This window comes from Ochlerotatus camptorhynchus, unplaced genomic scaffold, assembly GCF_037179485.1.
Source record: "Ochlerotatus camptorhynchus isolate MF236.1 unplaced genomic scaffold, CSIRO-AGI_Acam_v1.1 ptg000083l, whole genome shotgun sequence".
NCBI lineage: Eukaryota > Metazoa > Arthropoda > Insecta > Diptera > Culicidae > Ochlerotatus > Ochlerotatus camptorhynchus.
The window spans coordinates 1,793,736-1,813,910 of NW_027040573.1; the positions used below are offsets into that span (position 1 = coordinate 1,793,736).

Here is a 20,175-nt window from a genome sequence, read left to right on the forward strand (position 1 = left end):
AGTGCAACTTTTGACGTTTACTGAGAAAAAAAAAATTAAGAATTCCACTTATGATCTTTCATCACTAGGATTTATAATGGAATTCATAAGTTTGACTTATGAATCCCAAATTCACAAATCCATATTATGCAATTCATACGTCAGCTTATGAAACTTAAGTGTTTCCATACACACTAAAACTTTAAAGAAATCTCAACAGCTGAACGTTCGGTAAACAATTTTACAGTTTTCCTGTAATTATTTACAGGATTGGTGTGAATTTTTCACAGATATTTGTGAAAAATAACAGGAAACTGTTTACCGAACGTTCAGCTGTTGAGATTTCGGTAAATTTTGCAGATTTCTGTAAAATTTCTAAGTGTGTAGTAAAATATTATAAAAGGTATCAGACAAGACTTTAACCTAGAGCATTCTGATTATTGAGTCAGTTTTTCCCGCTCACGTCCATCAATGCTTGAGTAATTGAATAGGCTAATGGCGTATAAGAACCTCCTCGCAGTGCGACACTTAAATTATTAGTCGCACTTCACTTATCGAATTTATAAGCGAATCCAAAATTAACCTTAAAACAATCAATTAAATAATCCGTAATACGGATTCCGTATACAACTCTAACTATTGAAGCTAGTTTACATAGAATGTATCTTTCGCATCATCTATGCATTCAACAACGTCTTTCTAATCCTTAATAAAACCAGCACCAATTTCATTGAGATCACCTAGTTAATTAAGATAATTGGAAAAGATTTGAATTAATATAAGCTTATCAATCTGCGGTTACTGTAACAACTTGCAAGCCATGGTCTATCATGCCTGCCAGGGCGCAACATCCCAGTTCAATGAGTATCTGCCTTCACACAAACGCACATCAACTTTCATTGTGCTGTTTGGTAGATTCTAATTATTGTATGCTGCCTCCATCTTCGCAACAGAATCTACCCACACCTTGCGCATCAAAACTTTAGGCAATAACTTTTAATAGACGATAATCATGATGAGGTTCGTTGCTCATCCCTGTTTGCGATTTCCTGGGCTGCCAATGCTAATAAAAATGAGCTTAAAATCAGTCTCATGAAACCAATAGAGGACAACAAGGTAAGACGGCCACCCAAAGCGTGAAGTAAAATTTAACCAAAACTGTATAAAATTTTCACGATAAATTTAGAGAATATTGCTCCTTAGAGTATTTTCCCTAATTACATTGATTTTCAGAAAATTTGGTGTCTTAGCTACGGCAAGGCATATACTTAAACTGGAACGATACAGATAAGATTAGCATGGCCCCTGCGTAAAGATGACACGCAAAATCATGAAGCGTTCCACATTGAGACAATTACCATTAATACAGTGCATGAATTGACATTGCGCTGATTTTACTGCATTTTTTTATTTTTGTGGCTGTTAAAATTACATGCGATTCGACATGATTGAAATGCATCCTCTTAGATGTAATTTTAAACTTTTTTTTTGCTGTGCTGTTCCTATTATATTAATATTATATATTAAATGATAAATATTTAACACTGGATCAAAACACAACTGGAAGAAGCAACGTAATATTTTTTTTTACTAGTTCTTTTATTTGTAAGGCTCAATCGCGTTAGCTTTACGGAGCCGATAATTCATTGTTTTTTGTTTGGAACAAAATTCACTTAATTCTAGGTCTAGTAGCCGAATACTCACGGCTTACCCGCGGCTAGAGGGGTACATTGTCGAAGGATAGGAAAACAGGATGAGCTTGGGGATAGGGTTTCGTTGTCTCATCAGAGCGATGTCGCCAGTATGAACGGTAGTGTGGTTCTGGATTCGTCTGGAGTTTGACCGGCTATAGTGACCAGTGGGCGATGATGAGGCTTATCGAGACGGGAGGACAAGATAAACAAAAGCTAATAAAGAGATACAAAATACAAAGGAATTCAATTCTTTTACTAGACATTTGCAGAAACACATAAATCGACTGCATACAGCAGATATCGCGAGTTCCCAACACGTCCCTGATAGGGATATAGGGTAGTCTTCCTTGGGCCTCGAGGGTATTCAAAAGTCGCTCTCTGGCGGCCTCATAATCCGTACATTTCCAAACTGCGTGATCGATATCATCGAAACCGTTTCCACACCGACAGATGTGAGCAACGTAACATCATTTGTTGTTGCTTTCCAGTATAGAAAATAAGAGAAATTTTTGGCACCGGTTTAGAAAATATGATTCCGAGATAATCGCGTTTAAAGTTTCAAGTTGGGTTTAGTCCACTATAATTGAATATTTTTGTACGTCGCATAACTTTCACAATTTTCATCGGATCAACTTGATCTTTTGAGGAAATATTCTTGAATTTATATACTTTCGATAAGGACACTAAAAAAAAATCGATTTTTTGAAAGTTTGCAGGTAGGCGTAACCCCTTAATCCGTTTGATCCAATTTTGAGTCGGTCTGATCGACCTTGTGAAAACTAGAATCTTGTAAGAAATGGTGCTTACCTGTGCTTACAACGATAGATAGTTGTAAACAATATTTGCAATATAGCATGAAATGCCTCATAACTTAGCATGATCTATTATGTAGACTTGTATTAAATGTAAATGACGCTCATTTTGTTAATATATATTTACACTACCTTTTTGTGAACTGCGTACTGTACCATAGATAGCATATCAGTTTAATTTATCAAAAGAACCACCACGGTGTCCGCAACCATTAACCGGTCTGATTCATCGCTCATGCTCAGCGTCTATTTCACCCAAATTATACAACGTCCAAAAGCTCGCGCCATCAATATCGTAATAACGTTAGCATTATCAATATTTGAGCTCCAACATTGCACCGTCAATTCCCGAGGCACAGCAACCAACCGCAGTCGTCAACGGCAATGTCGATGAAGTCGACGATGACTGAGATGACAACGAGGCAGGTGTGAGCGCACAACGGAAGGAAACCATCCAGGAAGGCCGGAAGGAAGAAGGAAAGAAGAATGAAGTCGCTTCCAGTAAAGGCATTCTCTTCTATCCGCCCCTCGCCCACCGCACTTTATGTACCAGGTAGTTAGAGCCTGGGTACTGCGGACTTACTCAATATGCTTGTCAACTGAGAGCCAATGTAATCTGTCAAACGAGAACTGAACGTTCAAAAGCCATAAATGTATTTACACTTCTCATCTGTATTATCATCTCATTGAAATGGACCATTCTTTATCGTAACATATTATTAATTGTGAGCTCAACGGCAGAAACCAACAAGCTCAATGAAGAAAGAATACAAACCAGCATGGTTTTGATGAGTCAGCTGACGAAACGAGAATGTAAACAAACTCTATCAGAGTAATGGGGGCTCGAGTACATCTGGCTCAGAAATTTAGGAGGGATTCAACTGAAAAAGATCAAAACAGTTCTATCAAGCAAAAAATAATTCAAGAAGGTTTCGTTTGACATGCAACATCAAATCGATTGAATCCGCAGTACCCAGGTTAGAACTAAATACTACCACTGTGCCACTGTCACCTACCAAAAAGTGATAAATTGTTATATGGGAGAGATCTATTGAATTAAACGATAAATTTACATAATTCACTTCTCGGGATTAACGACACTTTCGATACATTTTCGACCGATAAAGTCCAAATGAGTGCGATGGTGCAGAAAAATAGACCATCACCAGCATGGGAGATAGTCGATGTATGCATTAAATAATGATCCAATTTGCACGACAGACGTGTGCAGTCGGGTAAAGCAATAAATACAGCATCACTCAATTCATCAATCCAATTTTCCTTTTCTCCGCCTGCTTTATTGCTATTTTCACCAACCGACACAGTGCCTACACTCTCTTAGGATAGAGTGCTCTTGGTATAGAGGCGTAGGCGTAGACATGAGGGGGAGTCCAGACAAGAGAAATCTATCTCCGAACATAGACTGAAGTCATAAGTGAGTTTTGCCTTTTTTTAAGATATTAGATTCATAGGAGAAAATACGTTGTTGTTTATGAAGGTGATTAAGTTGTTTGAGTCAAGCATTCTCATCTTTGTCAAGCGGTTTTAGATATTAGCAACCCCTGGCTACGAGACTGTCTTTTGGTGGTAATCAAATTACTAGTATACAGCTTTCCTTCAGCCCATTGCTTTCCCGTATGTTGCTGCTAGACTGCTACTGTTGACTCCAAAGTAGCATTATACTTCCGCCGGCGTTTCTCGGAAATCTGTAGTCGTCCGCTAGACAAATTTATGTTTATTTACCACCAGCAGCGCCAGCCGGTAGTGAAGCGAATGTTGCGACCAAGATGCTTCGCATATCCCGCAGGAGAGACCTGGCCAACTACTGACGGGAACGGAGAAAGACGACGACAATGCGTTTCAGTTTAGCAGCATTTTCGGTTCCTCTGTCAATGAAAGCAGAGCTGTGACTCAACCCAAAGCCAAACGGGCACAAGAAGACAGGAAGATTTATCGGAAATGTTAAGCGTATGTACTCGCTCCATATATAATGCCAGGATACTGAATTCGGTAATAATATATGAGCTGACACGTGGTGGTAATTTATGGCCATTTGAGAAGGGCGGGTAGGAAATGACACGATTAATTTAGGTGATTAGGAAAACTGAACCAGAAGGCCGTGGCGAGAGCGTGCTCTTGTAGGTTTTGGATCAAAGATTAATCGAACCATAATGAAACAAATAAACTGTAGATTCATTATGTTCATCTTGCTGAATGACTTAACGAGCTAATTGATTACACTCAATTCATGTTTTCGATTTTGCTTTCATCTAGGATGAGTACATAGATTTTTAAAACCACCATATATTTCTTTGATTAAAAAATCGGATTTTTAGAAAAGTTGCTCTAAATTTGGTTGCAATTTGAGAACACATGACCAAAAATAAGGAGGAATTAAATAATCGCGTCAGAACAGAATTGAATGCATTTTGTTCTTCTTCAAGGAAATGAATAATGGAAAAAGCAGTCAAGTTTACCACAATAAGCCCATACCAATGGGTTTTTCAATGATTAATTTCCTCATAAAGTAATTAAATCTATAAATGCTATAAAATAATTTAATCTATAAATTTCATTTTCAAATCATCACATTGCTCATTGGACCTCAGTTGCCTATTATCGGAATGCCTCAGATCGAATAATTGCAATCTCATTTCCGCACAGTCATACATACTGTTCTGTAGCGTGACCTTTGACAAAATTCAATTATCATACCAACACGTGTGTTGAGCAGTTAATTATACAAGCAAATAAAATACCAGAGGTATGTGTGGGTTGGTTCGGTGGTGTCAATACCACAGGACATAATCAAAAAAGGTGTTACTAAAAATGTAGCTGTATCATTATTTGCTGTGTACATTTATTTTTGGGAAGCCCATCTGCAATCAAATTCTGGCAGTCGGTGAACTATGAAATTCAGGTGGATGCCGTTAGTTGATCCAGGAAAATTGATTTTAACCTCAATGATGTTTTTCATTGATGTGTGTGTGTGAAAATAAGGGTAGGAGAAACGACTATTTCAGTGCCATGCACACCGGCGGCTCCAAGTTGGTTACTTTTTGCTTCCACTAGGTTTGATTTGACTCTCCACTCTTCACGACGTTTTTTTTTTTATTTATTCTGGAAGCTTCTTCTGACTTTATTGATTATACTTTTTGACCAGGAAATGTCTTCCAACTACTCCTGAAAGATTCATCCTGTGAGATTTCTTCCGAGGTTCTTCTGAATTCAAAGATAACATCGAATTCGATTTGAGCTTCTGCCGACTTCCCTCAGTCCCAAGTCTTCCTGAAATTGATGGCCTGATTTCAATAATAATGTACATTGATCAATCCTTATTTGAAAAAAAAAGGATTGATAATACCATGCAGAATAACTTTGTTCAAGACCGCAAATTGATTCGAGTACTATTCAAAAAGTCTAACCTTTTACTTTAGACCAAGTGCTTCGCACATGCCGGACGATAGCCATAATTCATTTTTGCCATAAAAGACAAATCAAATCTTTCTTGGAGGTGACTCCTTCTTTATTTTATGAGCTGTTCTTTAACGAATAAAAGCTTTTGAATATTCCAACTTAAAATGCCCACAAATTTTGTTTCTCATGGATTTGATTCCTTCTTTATATCATGAGCTGTTAATTGAAATAAAACTAGCGTTCAGAATCATAAGGGCCTTACTGAGATGATAGATTATCTTCATCGATTTCCTCTTCGCTTTGCTACAGTTAAGTGAAAAAAATTGTCAAAATTGTTCCAGTACAGTGTACTAATATAGCTAGCAAAATAAACATCAAATGGTCCGCTAAATGTTAAACCTACCGAGATATTAAAAAAAGAGGAAATCGATCACCGCAGTTTGACCTGTGCGCCGATCAAAATATTTTCGGCGGCGGCGGCGGCGGCATCACGCCGTTTGCTTTCGGTGGCGGTGGCGTGGCGGCGTGGGTCGGCGTGAGTTTATTTTTAACGATTTAGTAAAAAAATATACTTTCCAAACCACTCGCATATGGACAAAAAGTTCAGATTACTTAAAATCGCTAAAGCTTAGGTCATTCATAGTTTGAGTAAATTTTCCGACACTTCCCGAGAAAAACTTCTGATGATAATGATGGTCCCACCTCTCACCCCTACAAAGGTTTGAGCTGGTCGATTTATCTTTAAGAAAATGAAATATGACATTTCATCCAGGTTTGCAAACAAAATCGAACTGGTTACAGCTACAGATATAAATTCCCTCTAGAGTGTACAGTTGATATAAGCGATATAAATGCGGAAAAGCTCATGCGTCCACCTCTTAGTTCGCCTTTTTGTCTACCTAAAATATTCATAAGTATTACAAGCGATCAAGAGCTAATGAAAAATCAACTAAGCATCCTATTACACTAGCAACCCCGCGTCAGGAATTCTCACGAAGCCCCAACAATTGCCAGAAAACTTACTACTAACTCAAGGCAATTCATCTCAGAAAAATGATGATGTCATCCATGGTTCGTCGTCTCAGTCTGTCAATGGGCAGGCTGAGAAAAGCTCCAGATTGCGGGCCTACCCGAATGACTCGACTGGCCCATGGGTTGTCTATTTTCAGCCCAAAAACAAACCCTTGAATGTTGTTCAGATATCTGATGATCTGACAAAGCGATTCTCTGCCGTGACCGAAAAAACGAAGGTTCGGCACAACAAACTTCGTGTGACCGTCGCTAACCTGAAACAGGCCAATGAAATTGCTGTTTCCCAGTTTTTCACACTGGAATATAGGGTGTACATTCCAGCCTCTGATGTGGAGATCGAAGGCTTGGTCACTGAGGCGAGCCTGAACCCCGAGATAAAAAGAGTTTTACCCCCACAGACTCGTTTCGGGTGACCTTTTCTGGATCTGCCCTTCCTCAATACATCGAGCTGGGAAAACTTCGTCTTCCTGTGTGGTTGTTTGTACCTCGGGTCGGTTTGGACATACGGCCTCCCACTGCGGCAACAAGGCACGCTGCTCCACATGCGGGGAGAAGCATGAGGATGGCGCCTGCGCAGCTACTGCACCAAAATGCGTGTACTGCAACGGAACTCCTCCTCATGCTCTCTCGTCGTGCCCGGCGTACAAACAGCTCGGGGACAAAATGAAACGCTCCCTTAAGGAACGTTCCAGGCGGTCTTTTGCAGAAATGCTTAAGACAGCCACGCCATCGACCAATGACAAAAATCCCTTTTCTCTTTTGTCAGATTACGAGACTGACTCTGACTTGGCTGAGGAGGGAACTTCTTTCAGTTTTCCGGAAGGTTCTGCACGGAAACGAAAGCGCATCCGTTCGCGGATTGTTGCAAATAAAGAACCCCAAATCAGCTTGCCCAAATCAAGGAGTGGTGGAAAAAAGGAGACTTCTACTCCTCCTGGATTCCGCAGAACTGACTATACCCAGGATTTTCCACCTCTTCCGGGGACATCCAAAACCCCTGATGCCCCAATTTTAAGAACAGAAACCCCTTCTTTATCTGGGTTGTTCTCATTTGATGACATTGTGGACGGTATTCTCAAATACCTCAACATTTCTGATCCTCTGAAAAGCATTGTCCTCACATTGCTTCCCACTGTGAAATCCTTCTTGAAGCAATTGACTTCAAAATGGCCCCTTCTTGCAGCTATCATTTCCTTCGATGGATAATTTTCCAAACGAGGTCGGGGATTTGATCACTGTTCTACAGTGGAATTGTCGAAGTCTTATTCCGAAATTAGATTCGTTCAAGTATTTAGTCCATAACAATAATTGCGATGCATTTGCCCTCTGTGAAACATGGCTCTCTTCAGAAATTGATCTGCCTTTTTATGATTTTAACATTATTCGATTGGATCGTGAGGATTCACGTGGAGGAGGGGTACTTTTGGGGATCAAACAGTGCCATTCCTTCTATAGAGTGAATCTTCCCGAATTCCCCGGTATTGAAGTTGTCGCATGTCAGGCTACCATTAAAGGTAAGAGCCTTTGTATTGCTTCTGTATATATTGCTCCTAGAGTCTCTGTTAATCGCAAACAACTTTTCGACATATGTGCGGTACTTCCCGCTCCATGGTTGATCGTGGGAGATTTTAACTCCCACGGTACAGGCTGGGGGGAGCTGTACGATGATAACCGTTCTACTTTGATTTATGATCTCTGCGACAACTTCAACATGACAATACTTAACAATGGAGAAGTAACACGTTTGGCTGGTCCATCCTCGAATGGTAGCAGATTAGACCTCACCTTTTGCTCCAATTCACTATCGTTGGATTGCACTTGGCATGTAATCCAGGATCCGCACGGTAGTGATCATCTGCCGATCAAAATTTCGATTGCCAGTGGGTTCGACTCGTCAGAATCCGTTAACGTCGCGTATGATCTAACCCGTAACATCGATTGGACTAAGTTCCAATCCACGATAGACGATTCAGTATCGTCAGTGGAAGAGCTTCCGCCGTTGGAGGAATATAATTTCCTCTCTAATCTCATCGTCGACAGCGCACTTCAAGCTCAAACACGACCGGTGCCGCGATCGTCAATCCGTAAGAAAACACCAATGGGATCAACAATGCACGGAGGTTTACCGTAAAAAGTCCGATGCGTTTAAACGTTTTCGGAAACGCGGAAAACGCGAGCATTTCGACGCATACACATCTCTTGAACGCGAACTCAAGAGCCTCATCAAGGCCAAAAAACGGGGTTACTGGCGGCAGTTTGTAGACGGATTGTCGCGCGAAACGTCTATGAATACGCTTTGGAGTACGGCGCGAAGAATGCGTAACCGGTCTACTAAAAAAGGAAAGCGAGGAATGCTCGGATCAATGGATTCTTAAATTCGCGCGAAAAGTGTGCCCAGATTCCGTGCCGTCGCAGTTGATTCCTCGCGAAACCGCGAATTCGGTAGACGAAATCAGTCAGCCTTTTTCAATAGTCGAACTTTCACTCGCTCTCCTTTCGGGTGGCAATTCTGCCCCGGGATCTGATAGAATCAAGTTCAACTTGCTGAAAACCTCCCAGACGTCGCTAAGAGGCGCATGTTGAACTTGTACAATCAGTTCTTGGAGCTCAATATTGTTCCCGACGATTGGAGACGAGTGAGGGTGATAGCCATTAAAAAGCCTGATAAACCCGCGTCGGATCACAATTTGTATCGGCCCATCGCGATGCTGCCGTGCATTCGGAAATTGATGGAGAAAATGATCCTTTTTCGCCTCGACAAATGGGTTGAGACGAACCACCTTCTTTCAGATACTCAATTTGGTTTCCGTAGGGGTAAGGGAACGAAGCAAAAGGCTTCTGTGTTCTTGGATATCAAGGGGGCTTTTGATTCAGTATCCGTTGAAGTTCTTTCAGAGAAACTCCACGTTTGTGGATTATCTCCATTAATGAATAATTTTTTGTACAATTTGCTGTCAGATAAACATATGAGCTTTTCTCATGGAAACTCTACAGCTTTTCGATTTAGCTACATGGGTCTCCCCCAAGGCTCATGTTTAAGCCCCCTTTTGTACAATTTCTACGTTAGAGAAATTGACAATTGTCTTAGTGACAATTGCACGTTGAGACAACTTGCAGATGACGGCGTAGTGTCTATCACAGGGCCAAAAGAGGTTGATCTGCAAGGACCCTTACAGGATACCTTAGACAATTTGTCTACTTGGGCTATCCAGCTAGGTATCGAATTCTCCACGGAGAAAACTGAGTTGGTCGTTTTTTCTAGGAAGCATAGCCCAGCACAACCGAAGCTTCAACTTTTGGGTAAGCCGATCACTCATTCCATGTTTTTCAAATATCTCGGGGTCTGGTTCGATTCCAAATGCACCTGGAGATCCCACATTGAGTATCTGAGACGAAAATGCCAACTAAGGATCAATTTCCTTCGATCAATTACCGGAACGTGGTGGGGAGCCCATCCACAAGATCTTCTGACGTTGTACCGGACAACGATTTTATCGGTTTTAGAGTACGGTAGTTTTTGCTTCCAGTCGGCAGCTAAAGCGCACATCATCAAGCTGGAACGGATCCAGTATCGTTGTCTTCGTATCGCGTTAGGATGCATGCACTCGACTCATACTATGAGTCTCAAAGTGCTGGCGGGCATGTTGCCACTATCCGTCCGTTTTTCAGAGTTATCTCTGAGGCTCCTCACCCGTTGCGAAGTAAGGAACCCACTGGTGATCGAAAATTTTGAGAAGCTTCTGGAGCTAAATCCTCAAACATGTTTTATGACTTTGTACTACCTATATTTAACACAGGACGTCAGCCCTTCAAGAAATATTCCTAATCGTGTAGTCTTCTCCGATTTCGACAATTCAGTGAATTTTGATTTATCTATGACGCAGGAAATCCACGGAATTCCAGAGCATCATCGTCCTATGATTGCTCCGTCATTATACGCTGCAAAGTTTGGCCATGTTGATTCCGCTAGAACGTTTTTCACAGATGGATCTCTAATAGAGGAGTCCGCTGGTTTTGGTGTATTTAATGAATTTCATAGCGCCTCTCGAAAACTTGAAGCTCCTTGTTCTGTGTATGTGGCTGAACTGGCAGCAATTCACTACACTTTGGAAACTATTGCTTCACTTCTTCCAGACCACTACTTTATTTTTACGGATAGTCTCAGTTCTGTCGAGGCTATCCGTTCCATTAGGCCGGTAAGGCACTTCTCGTATTTTCTCTTGAAAATACGAGAACTGCTTAGTGCTTTATCCGTGCGCTCTTTCATCATCACCTTCGCGTGGGTCCCTTCGCATTGCTCAATTTTGGGCAATGAGAAGGCGGATTCACTTGCGAAGGTGGGCGCTATGGAAGGCGACATTTATGATCGACAGATCGCCTATAGTGAATTTTTCTCTATTTATCGTCAGCAGTCGCTCGTTAACTGGCAACATCAATGGAGTGAAGGGAGCTTGGGACGATGGCTACATTCAATTATCCCTAAGGTGTCGAAGTTTGCATGGTTCAAAGGGTTGGACTTGAGTCGAGACTTCATACGCGTGATGTCTCGTCTCATGTCCAATCACTATTGTCTAAACGCTCACTTGTTCCGTGTGGGGTTGGGAGACAGCAATCTCTGTGAATGTGGACAAGGTTACCAGGACGCTGATCACATCCTTTGGTCTTGTGCGGAGTATCGTGGAGTCAGATCACATTTTTATGATTATGGGCTCGAGGTAGACAACCTAATGTTCCAGTTCGGGATATTTTGGCTAGACGCGATCTGGAGTTTATGAAACTCATATATGTTTACTTTAAGGATATTAACCTTAGATTGTAAGTTTGATTAACCTTGTGTTTAGTTTGTATTTTGTACGTGTGGGTTTTTTTTTCAATGTTTGTTATCAAGATGGATAGAAATAATTTCATGCTTTAGGATTAATTGAATAGTTGTATCGTAAACCACATTTCAAACCTCCTTCTTCCCTTTTCCCATCCAAAAAATTGTAAATCTCCACTAACCTCGAGACAACCGCGAGTACTCGGTCCAGTTCCTTTAACTTTAAATATAAGACAGTAATAATTTATAAAGCAAATAATAACTCGGCTCTGTAAAGTTTATTCGATTGAGCCTGTACAAATAAAGTAATTACAAAAAAAAAAAAAAAAATAAGGCTTTATAAAAAAAATATACGCGGTTTTTTTTTTCATTTTTTTACAAAAAATATTAAAAATAAACCTCAAAATTCAAATATAAAAAAAAAAAACGAATTTTTGATTCTTTTTTATATTTTGTGTATAAAAATTTGAATAGAAAGCCGAAGTTTTGAAAACAACTCTAGGATGGACAAACTTTTAATAAAAAAGTTTTTCTAAGAGCAACTTTTGAGGCATTTTTGAAAATTTAATTATTTACGGCAAAATGTTCAGTTTGATGTTAGTATATGATTATAAAAATCATTTCAAACGATAGTGCTCATATCGATAAACTTCCTAAATGTAACCGTGTTCGAGATATTTCAAATTTACTTCCATCAAAATCATTTTTTTGTAGAAAATAAGCCATTTCCATAAGTTAATCGTGATTCTCCATCAGCATTGATAAGTTTAACAAGATACATATATATTTACCTTCAATTTGTCTTTTGACGATTGAACGATCAGACAACCCGTTTAGAATTTACAGGGGAAATTTAAACACTATTATTTTAAATATAGAAACCAACACAAGTTAAGTTGCACTTATTTTCATTATTAAGCGTAGTTTTATCCTATTTAAGTTGGTAATATTGATGTACCTATCCATCTTATTATTTTAGGTACATTATAATGTCTTCCATCATTCCAAAAGAGCTACTCTGTTAGAGTAGCTTCAATACCAAAACAATATTTATACCTGAATATCCAAATGGTACCTATGTTTGTATATAAGCATGACCATCCTTTTTAAAACAGACATCACTAAAAAAATCTTTTTGAGTGAACAAGTATAATTTGAATATGAAATTCAAGAAGGTCGAGTGTTGCAAGCCGTTTCCTAATAAACGGTGTTCGTCAAAGCTTCGTAAATTAACCGAAAATTTGATTGAAAAACATAAGTTCCTAGAGTGGAAATTTAATTTGGAAACATCTCTATCAATCTGTGATACGTGTCGCTTGAATTTAAATAGAATCGAACCATGTGCTGAAAATCTGGAACTAGAAGTGCAACCGTCAGTCATGGACATCGCGGAGCCGCAGCCATCTACATCTTGACATGGCCTCGAAGAAATACCATCAACTACGTCAAAAACAACAGCATCATCTCAGGATAGTGGAAAGCAACAATTTTCCAGGACGCATAATATTGAGCTATTCAACAAGGGCATAGCTGGTATCAACGTATCGCCAATATCGACAAAAAAATTCCAGAATGATAACTATCCCCGGAGAAAGTATATGGACATTACCAATGGCATTAAGAAACGCATCTTCGGTTTTCAAGCGGAAGAAGATGACCTGGAGCAACTAAAATTGAAAGCTGCGGAACACAATGAGATGATCGGACAACTGAAGGAGAGATTTGCTGATCCAGGTTCATCGAGAGACGATCAAATAAGGATTCTGACGATTTTGCCGAAATCTTGGTCAACGCAAACGGTAATGGACGAGTTTGAAACAAATAAATACATTGTATTGCAAGCTCGATGCTTGGCAAACGGGAAAGGAGTATTGGCCACCCACAACAAAAGGTTAGGACACGGTTTGGATCCCGAAATTAAAAACGAGGTATTGCAGTTCTTCGAAAGCGACCAGATAAGCAGAGCCACCCCACGACTAAACGATTACGTTTCAGTGAAGAAGGAAGGTAAGAAGATTCATATTCAAAAGCGATTTTTAGTTTGTACATTGCGAGAAGCTTTTATTAAATTTCAAGAAGTTAGTAAAAATGCAGCACTAAAACCAAAGCATTGCAAATTACTTGGTAGTTCAGGTTCTCACAATATTTGTGTTTGTACCATACATGAAAATATTAATTTAATGATTCATTGTCTTAGAAAATATTCATTCGAAAAAGATTTCAACCATTATTTTGAAGAAATATTATGCAGCTCATCATTGTTACCTCCGCGAATGCGAACGTTGCCCAGGTCTCTCAGATTTTGAAAGAAGTTTTTCAGAAAAATTCGAGGAACAGGGTATGTCTGAAATATGTTTTGAACAATGGGTTTCAACTGATCGATGTAGTTTAGAGAAACTTGTAAAACCAGTAGATGGATTTGTTCCTTATTTTTGCGAAAAGTTGGATAAACTGGTATCCCATGATTATATTAAAACTCAGCAGTCTAGTTTCTTGAAAAATACAAAAAATACTCTTAAAAATGGAGAAGTTGTCATAATTTGTGATTTTTCCGAAAATTATTCATTTGTTCTTCAAGATGCTGCCCAAAGTAGTTACTGGAATAATCAACAAGCTACTATTCATCCTTTTTGCATTTATTATTCAGAATCAGGTATAATTAAAAATTTAAGTTTGATCGTAATCTCTGAAGTTTTAAAACACAATACAATTGCGGTGCAAGTATTTATTTCAAAATTACTGACCTTTTTGCATACAAAAATTCAAGTAAAAAAAGCGATGTTTATGTCTGATGGAGCTGCATCCCAATATAAAAATTGCAAAAATTTTGCAAGTCTTTGTAAATTTAAAACGAAGCACAATATTGATGTTGAATTGCACTTCGCATGGCAAGGGACCATGTGACGCGATTGGTGGCACATTAAAACGAATGGCAAGGAACGCAAGTGTGGCTGTAGAACACGAACATCCAATCACAAGTGCAGCAGAGTTATATGCATGGGCTAACCAGAAGAGTAATGATTATTTAACAAAAATGTCATTTTGTTTTGTGTCACAAAAGGAATACGAACAGGGGGCTGCAGAATGGAAAAGCATTTTTGAAAAGGCCAAAACGATCGCAGGTACAAGAAAATGTCACTGTATTGTTCCGATTTCCGAAAATAAAATATCAGCGAAACTATTTTCGAATGACGAAGAATAACATATATAATATATATAACATATAAAAACATGCCAATCAAAAGTTCATCAAATAAAAATATATCCAACGAAAAGGTTTATGTACAAATTATTATTATTAAAGACGATCGAAAGTAATAAATGTAAGATGCAAATAAAAACGCATGGGTATTTCATTTATTTTTCTTATTTATCTTATAAGTTTAAAACCAATTTTCCAATAGCCTATTGGTGCAAGGGTAAGTTGAAGGTAAGTACATGCATATCTTGCAAAACTTATCATATTTGATGGACAATCACGTATAACTTATGAAAACGGCATATTTTTTACAAAAAATTGATTATGATGAAAGTAAATTTGAAATATCTCGAAAACTGTTACATACAGGAAGTTTATTGTTATGAGCATTATCGTTTGAAATGATTTTTATAATTATATACTGACATCAAACTGAGCATTTTGCCGTAAATAATGAAAGTTTCAAAAATGCCTTAAAAGTTGCTCTTAGAAAAACTTTTTTATTAAGAGTTTGTCCATCCTGAAGTTGTTTTCAAAACTTTTTCTTTCTCGTCAAGTTTTTATTAAAAAATATACAAAAAAATCAAAAATACGTTTTTTTTTTGTTATTTGAATTTTGAGGTTATTTTAAATTTTTTTTTGTAAAAAAACGAAAAAAAAAATTCCGTGTATATTTTTTTTATAAAGCCTTATTAGTTTCCTACAACTCCTTCTTAGTAAATTTTTTTCTACAACCAACTGTTTTCGAACTACATTTTTTTTAAAAGTATGTGTGCAAAAACACATAGGCCCTTTTCAAAAATTACCCTTGAGTTAAAAGGGTCTCCTCTCCTGCGGAAAATACTTGGTCTATCATACTGAAAATATGTGCCATGTATCATCCAGATCGAAGATAGTCAAGTTTGGTGACTGACCGATTTGGCGTGGAATTGGTCGGTAACATTGATAGTTTTTTCAAAGTATATTCTAAATATTGTTTACAGTAATGAATGTTTGTCAAATTTCATAATTTTAAAATTAGTACTGAGGATTCAAGACTTAATTCGTAAGTAATACGAATAACGAAAATTAAAGGATTAACGATATTTTTTAGTGTTGTGACCGAACTTCAGTATTTTGATTTGGGGTTACTTTGATAATGCTCGATGAATGTACAAAAAATATATGAAACTTTGAATGAGTATATAATCAGAAAACCTTACAAGCAATAAGAATACAACATTGAATTTGTTATGGCCCTACCAGAAATACATTTCAGGAGTGATGGTTTGAGTGCTTTTTGGAAAAACACGAAAAAAAATCTTAATATGTTTGTAAAATATGTTACACATACTTTACACAAACTATGTACGATATCAACGGAAACACAATAGGCTACCATCAAATATATTATATTAACAATATGATCCACACTTTCGCTTAGCTGGCGAACCGAATTTTTTGCGATGAAAGCACCTCTGTGGCCAAAAAGGCTACCAATATATTTGTTTATCGTCACGAGGGGTAAACCAAATGAAAATTTGTTTAATATTTCAAATGAATGTATTTCAGCATTTTATTTTATTTGATGACAACAGTGACATGGCAGACAAATTTTAAAGTAATATACACAATGTAATTAATGAAAATAATTTGACTCTTGCTTTTGTAATGAGTGCTATATGTGCACCCCTCGATTGTAATTGAATGATTGTTGCTGACCTTTTTCAACGCTAGATGGTGCGTGAAGCAATTTTTTGCGGGTCGCCATTGCAACATTTGGAAAAGGCATGAATGGATCATATTGTTAATATGATATATTTGCTACCATATGGATCCAATGTCTCATATTTGGAAAAAGCGCAGCGAGTAAATTTAATCTTTATATTATAATATCAAAGTTACCCGCATTATCAAAGATATCCCATTTTACGGTACTCGTAATGCCAAAGCGCTTGATTGATCTTAACAATAAGGGCCTACCCAGCAAAAAATTAATTTTGATATCACATCAAAGTGGATGCACTTCTGCATCTGCATGTTTTACTGCATTTGTTTATTTTTGAGACCATAAAAATTACATGAGATTTTCGACATGATTGAAGTGCATCCTCTTTTATGGAATATCAGAATTTATTTTTTGCTATGTAGAAATTGTTTCAAAAGCGCGTTTAAGTTCCAAAAACAGCAACAATCGTATCTTTACACTCCAAGTTATTTTTCAATTTTGATAATATCAAATTCAACGCGGTTTCACAAGAACGACCTTTCCGATATCTCGATTGTTCTGGTATCAACAAACTATTTCTATTGAAATACTCCAACAGCTGGCCTTTAACAACAAGGTCTAAAGTTTTCTCTAATGTGTGCAACATGTTGATGGGACGAAACTCTTCGGCTTCAATCGTTCCAGCAACTTTTTGAATAGCAACCACTAAGGATTCCTTCCAAATTTGTGGCTCATGTACAGTTTGCAATGATTCATTAATAAGGTCCAGCAAGATGTGGCCAATGACATGAAAGCAATCTTGAATAACTCTAGCATTAACATTGCCTACTCCAGCCGATTTTCCTAATGAAAAACAAATAACTCTAAGTTCATCTAATGTAATTGGGTGAAAACCTTCAAATCTACACCTAATATTAACTGGCAGTTTTATTTCGTCAAGGCTCATCGACCTATTCAATTGATTGATTAATCAATGCAATATTTTGTACAAAATAATCATTAAACATAGATGCAATAACTTGTTCTGACTGTTCTAATGTGCCATTAAAAGTGCGGCGGCGGCGGCGTATGAAAATCGCCGGCGGCGGCGGTGTGGCACGGCGGCGCACAGGTCTACTCTAACTACGATGCAGAAAAGATTGTGTTTTGCTGAGTAGTTTGAAAGAAGATTGATGGCGATTTTAATGATTTCCTGCAAAAATATGACGCGCGATGCAAGTAGATGCGAGAAATAAAAGAAAATTTTTCGAAAATTGATTCGCTAGTGTGAGATTTGTTGAGCATCTAGACTTGAGATTTAGATGTTCGCCCCCCTCACCAAACACATTGTTTTACATCATAAAAGTAACGTATTGGCACCTATTCTTCAAAACCACAGTTGTATATATACTAGCATGAACCAAGGTTGCAAAGACTCATTTCAGCTAAAACAATGTTTTTCTAAATTATGACATAATTAGATGCCATGATCAAATTTTGAATTGGTAGGATACAAGAAGAGGTTGCAAAGAATGTGTTTGGCATATTAAACCTGTTTATTTCACTTCATGAGAGTCACAGTCAGCGATTTTTCACAAACTCACTCACTCACTCACTCACTCACTCAGCGATCAGCAAATCGCTGATTGTGACTCATAGAAAGCAAAATTTACAGGTTTTATGTTTCCAACGCATACTTTGTAACCTCTTCTTGTAAGTTACAAGTAAAACATGCCATCATACCATCTTTTGGTTTTATTATTCCGAAAAACATTATTTTAACTGAAATGAGTCTTTGCAACCTTGGCATGAACCTTATTTGGTTTATCAAAAGCTCGGCATTAATATACTAAATGTCGACTATGAAAGAAGAATAAATCCTCCGATAAATAATTCCGGCATGACTATCTTATGTCGTTTTCGTTTTTGCTACACTACACCGGTGTAGTGTAAGCAGCAATAAGCGTGAGTCATTGACAGCTCATCATCATTTGTTTGTAAACAAAGGTGCAACCGATAGCTACACCTTGAATTTTTTTCGGTGCTCGGCGGTGTAACACATCGCAAAAACAAAACCGATATTAATAATCGGAAAACTTTGCTTTAATCAAAGCACGCGCTTTTTATCACGTGGTCCGTGGTTTGATTCCTGAATAACTACATTTATGTTTTTTAACTCAATGGGAAAAATATAAATTGCGGCAATCCGTTCACTCAAAGAAGTGATATATTCTGTAGTGTGAACGTAGTATTAATTTGAAGACATCTAGTCAAGTCTGGTGTAGTACTAAATGCCAAAATCTTGTAGGGTTATACTCGAACAGGTGCCCCTAAAGCAACGTACAACACGTATGTATAGTGATTATGATATAATCTACCCTTCCGCATGCTATAAGCGTTGAAAGAAAAGTAATTATGTTCAAAGTTCCCCTTTCTTCGAGTGTCGCTGCAGCTTTCTAAACGTGCAAGGTAGCAAACTTCTTCGGGTTTTGTAGCAGTGTATTTCGCTGCGCACGTAGCCAGCAGGTAATTGTTTTAAAATCTCCAACCAGTCGATAACGAGCTCAGCACATTTGATAAGCACCCGGGCTAATAAACGGTGGAATAAATTAGAAACATTAAGCATGGCACTTTTCGTATGACTCTTTCCAAGGCTCAGACGGCTTTTCGACCTCTTTTCTCGGTGGAACCGTTAGTCAAAAGTGGAAAACTTCCACGTAAGAAGAGTTTCGGTTGAAAACTCATTATCAGCAGCCAGCGGAGACCATTATCTGGGAAATTAATTTCTCTTCGGTTTGCCATATCGGAGTGCTTATTAGGCAATAAAATATTTAGCCTAAGTGGAACCTTTCACACTTAAAATTGCGAGGAAGTTTGTCTGCACAGTGGTTAAGCAGTGGTCCATCGCTTGATTATCTCGAGTTTGAGCTAGAAATAATACAAATTCGATGTCCAGGTAATTATTTCATAGCTTTGCATTATTTTGGTACCACGCACTATACCGCACATCATGTTTGAATAAGAATTTTGCATATAAATGAGAGAAGTATAGGCATAATTTTCCTTCTCAGAGACATATTTTATGTAGCTTCTAAACCTTCTTAAATGTCCGACAATTTTATGTTACCGTCCTACAATTGTATGTAAACTTCTGCGATTTCTCGCGCACACAATGTTACGCTACATTTGGTGTAATTTCGCTCAATAATTCATGACAATTCGAACGACATCTTGTGTGAACCGGCAAAATGTCATTCAAGTTTTTTAAATGAAAGTTGATGAATCCGTCTCTCTGGACTTGGTGAGTGGAACAGATGATAAAAATACCTTTTCTTTTGACTTTGAAGATGGAAGTCCGACACCTACCATGGGTTAAATTTCCAATTGAATGCGAATGCTGCTGAGATGGAAGCGATTTACCAGATTTTAGGGTAGAAAGCGGCTTTCATTAAATTTATACCAGAGAAGTATGTTGTATGGCAACGATTCTCAACCTGTTTCGAATGGTTTACCCCTTAGCAAATAATCGTCTAAAT

General features: G+C 38.0%; 1 protein-coding gene and 1 non-coding gene across 2 annotated transcripts in view; one reads left to right on the forward strand and one right to left on the reverse strand.

Annotated features, from left to right (window-relative positions):
- The window catches only part of LOC135698192 (M-phase inducer phosphatase), a 431,658-nt gene that overhangs the window by 116,444 nt on the left and 295,039 nt on the right, over positions 1 to 20,175 (reverse strand). The gene's annotated exons all lie outside the window — the stretch shown is intronic.
- On the forward strand, positions 1,223 to 1,329 carry LOC135698206 (U6 spliceosomal RNA). The gene has a single exon (XR_010517467.1). It is a non-coding gene; the product is annotated as a U6 spliceosomal RNA (small nuclear RNA).